We start from the raw sequence: 4,427 nt of genomic DNA, 5'->3' as shown, positions 1-4,427 counted from the left end.
AGATGTTTACAGCCAAGACAAAAGCATGAGAAGATTCATAAAAGCAAGAGATAGGTGCTAATTTGTGATGGTACATGATAGTACGCCATACCAGTACCTATGACACACACACACACACACACACACACATATATATATATATATATATATATATATATATATATATATATATATATATATATATATATTGTTCATCGGAAGTCCGCTGCAGTGATACTGAGCCATGCTGCCTGAGCTTGGATCCATTGTTTCTAACCCTAGCATCACCTCTTACCAACTGAAATCGGGACTCATCTGACCAAGCCACCGTTTTCCATTTGTCTGTGGTCCAACCAATATGGTGACGAGCCCAAGACAGTCGCTGCTGTCGATGCCGTGCTGTTAGTAAAGGCACTTGCATCAGTCATCAGTATTAGGATAACCTGTATTCTGACACACTTTTGATACCAAATTGATATGCAAACTAACTGAACTGTGGCAGCTGATTGATTTATGATCTTAACCTATTGTTCTACTAAGTGGTTTTTCATGTAACCTCTGCCGCTTTAAAATATTGTTCCCTTAATAGATTTATGACACGCTAGAGATAATCCATCCTTCTGGGAAACCGCCACCCCTACCCCTACCTCTCCTTCTTCATTGCCCCCGCATCTCTGGAAACCTCCAGCCCCCTTCCTCCTCGCTGATACAACCACGCTTTGAGGCCAAAGCTATTCCAGTAGCCCCCTCCCAGTTTCTTCTTCTTCTTCTTCTTTATCGTCGCCTTGTCCCACGTTACGTAGGTTCGGCGTTGCTCTTCTGGATCCTTCTCCTCCATAGTTCTCTATCCATTGCCTCTTCCTTCTTCCATCCTTTCTCCCTTGGGTCCCCGAATATCATATCCTTCCACCCCATCTTCGGTCTTCCTCTCCTTCTCACTCCTTCAATCTTTATATCTACAACTCTGTTTCCTATATACTCTTCCCCTTTTCTCTGTAAGTGACCATACCTCCTTAGTCTGCTTTCTTGTATGTTTTTCCCCATGGGTCCCACTTTCACAGCTCCTCTAACAAATTCATTTCTAATTCAGTCCTTCCTTGTTACTTATCAGTTTGATTGACTAATTAATTAAATAGATAAAATAATTAACCCCTCCCCCTCGGTGGAATCCCCTAGCACCCCTCCCCTCCCATACCCGCAAATTTACAGAAAAAAGACTTAGTCTGTGCTGGACAGGAAGGATCTCATGACATGAAATTCAAGTCAATGTCAGTTACATAGTACAGGATACACTGTTTATTTATAAAATTCGACTCGCAGGAGTTGGATGACTCTCTTATTTGGTGGGGAAAACTCATCATTCTCTGCTTTTTTGGAAGATACAGGTATCGTAAAATATATCGAAAAGCAGCAATAACTACATCGCTTTTCTTCCGATTGTGCAAGGAATGCCATCACGAAATCGACGTCAACATAACTAACCAAACATAATCACGCAGTTAAGAATCTTCTGATGATGTCTTCACACCAGCCACAGGGCAGACGTGCCGGGAGGCATGCTGGCTGGGACATTGCATCCTCACGCACCCACGCTCTGGCCGCTTGCGCTCCGCATGTCAGCCGCTGGAAGCCTAGGCTCAGGACACCGCACCCCACCATGAGGGACTGCCAGCCATCCACCGTTAAGAGTACATCTCCCGGTATTAGCACGTTGACCGTACAGAGACTGTCGGTCAGTACTAAAAGTACACGATGCTTTCTGAGTGCCCAGTAAGCTCTGCTGCCCGTGACAGCAGGTACAAGCTAAATTTCTGAGGCCATTCAGGGGCCAGTGGTCCCCTCTGTTCGCATCTGTGTCCTTTGCTGGGGAATTCCCGACTCATGTGGCTACTTCTGGTCGCAGCACTTGCACCTCAGACCAGCAGAGCAGGTTGTCCCGTAATACTGTGCTTCTATTGACTTAAATAATACAATCCAGGAACAACACTAATACCTCTTTTGTGCTAAAAAAAGTAATGGATAACTGGAAAACACCACCTGTGGATTTATTGCAGATATTCCCTCATTATATCGGATTGATTGACTAATTAAGTCAATACCCTCTGTGTGGACAGTGCTCTTTGCAGACAATTGGTCGATACTAGGACTGGTGTATTTGGCCGGATTTGATCCTGCAACTGGCCGGTTTCCAAACCCTTCTTGATTTTTTGATACTGATTTTGTGGATACTGACGAAGTTAAATAGGTTGGTAGGAAGTGTGTTACATTGGAGGTAGCTGAGATTTTCAAATTTCACTTCAGTTGAGCTATGTCCTTAAACAGTTTCAGGAGACAGATCAGGGCTTGACTGGAGTGCATCCATTCTTGGCCCCTATCTCTGATGTAATGCATGGTGGATCCACCTACGAGTTCCATCCTGATTCCATTCTGAAGCTACCCTGTGTCATGGGAGTCCCCACCTGAAATCCATACAGGTAAACACACACAGAGAAAAATAATTCATTTGCTCATGGTATTGACAGCTGCACTACATTTACAAACAATTTTAGAATACATTGCGAAAAGTGATATCATGATTGCATGAGCAAAATGACATAAAACCACTAAAATTACGAAAATTGATGGAAAATACCCCAAAATGTGAAGAAATTGAGGTGGAATCAGGACTACTTGCATGTCTGCTTGGTACAGCAGAATTCTTGTACATGGGAACGAGTACGTAACAGCAAGAGGAATACGAGAAATAGTTGACATGGAAGCACTGAAAACCAGGGAAACACATAAGACGGCTGAAATAGATTGTTTTACGTAGATGGCCACCAAATGTAGAGTAGTAAATTTATATATGTCAGAATCTACAACCCAGGTCTCGCACCAAAGTCATCGGCATCCACCTCACAGATTGTTGTGTTTCTTTAGCTGAAGAGCGTTGCATTAACAGCTGGGAGACTGCAATATACAATTACAGAATGCATAACGTGTGTTTTAAACCCCAACAAACCACATTTACAAAGTGCTTCTGTGAACTCTTTACGAATCACAACCATGCAATGTCATCTAACAAACACCTTACAACCAGTTACTGTATGGCTTTCAACATCATTCTGCCGTATGTCTGTTGAGGTAGTAGGGATACATGCAAGCTGACTGCTGTCTTTGAAGCTTTCTTGGCAAAGAGAACCATCTGCTTCTAAATTGAAATTGGTGTGGGTTAAACGATGATAGAAAGTAGATGGATTAATCGGTTGAGAAGGGTTGTAACAAAGTATGATTTAACGGTAGACTAATGACGTATTCTAGAGAGAGGGAGAAGTTGCAGCAGGTCATTTATCATGTGTTTAATCATTTTTCCTGTTGTTCTGTTGTGGTGCATCAATTGTGTGGTATAACATTCTTTCGAATGATATACATCTGCGTGTTCTGTGTGTAACCTAGAGTAATTGTTAATAGAAAACCTATCCTTACCACACTCTGCAGAGGACTTCCAACGCATGTGTTATGAATCACGTCCAGCGATGGAAAACTTTTTGCAACACCTCCTCTAGATAACCAATGATGTATGTGAAGTACTCCATTTCTGTCACATCTTGGACATAATTCAAAGTTAGTGACAGGAGTTTGTGAGGTACGGCAATCCCTGTGTAAATATTGGCTTAACAAATGATCTCTCTCTCTCTCTCTCTCTCTCTCTCTCTCTCTCTCTCTGTGTGTGTGTGTGTGTGTGTGTGTGTGTGTGTGTGTGTGTGTGCGTGCGTGTGTGTGTGTAAGATACTGTGTTCTGTTCGTGGAGTTAGTGCAGTATGGAGTGTAAATTCGCATGTCAAACACAGCTGCTATACGTTATGTTCTACGATCATTTATCTTTTCCCAGTACCTTCTTGGTATGATACCGAAACATTACAAGAACTCTATAGAATTGACGGCACAAGTTATTTACGTAAAATGCATCAAATGCCTTCTATCTCGACCTCCAACATGCATAACTCAAGTGTTTCTTATTCTTATTCTTTTTCGCCTCTTATATTACCACAACATTCTCAGATGTATCAGGCTCGTATTTACTATACGCCAATAAGGAATGCTAAACTCCTCAGCATGCAAACATCTGGAGAGATCATGTGGAACTGGACAGGTGACATGAGTTAGATTGATATGGAACAATGTTCGCAGAATGGCAGTTATAGAACTGTAATGAGAATGCCGTTCTACACACATCAAAAAACGTTTTCCATCACCTCGGTTCCGAGAGTTTCGGAACCTGTACAGATAATTGGAATAGAAATCAACATAAACATCATTTCCGCCCTTTTTATTGCTCATGAAAGCCACACATTGCATGTTGTACCACCATACAGCGAGAAATTCAGAGGTGGTGGTCCAAATAGCTGTACACAGCGGTACTTATAATGCCCAGTAGCACGTCCTCTAGCACTGATGCATGCCTGTAT

The sequence above is a fragment of the Schistocerca nitens genome, chromosome 3 (genome assembly GCF_023898315.1).
Source record: "Schistocerca nitens isolate TAMUIC-IGC-003100 chromosome 3, iqSchNite1.1, whole genome shotgun sequence".
NCBI lineage: Eukaryota > Metazoa > Arthropoda > Insecta > Orthoptera > Acrididae > Schistocerca > Schistocerca nitens.
Note: the sequence above shows the minus strand (reverse complement) of the source record.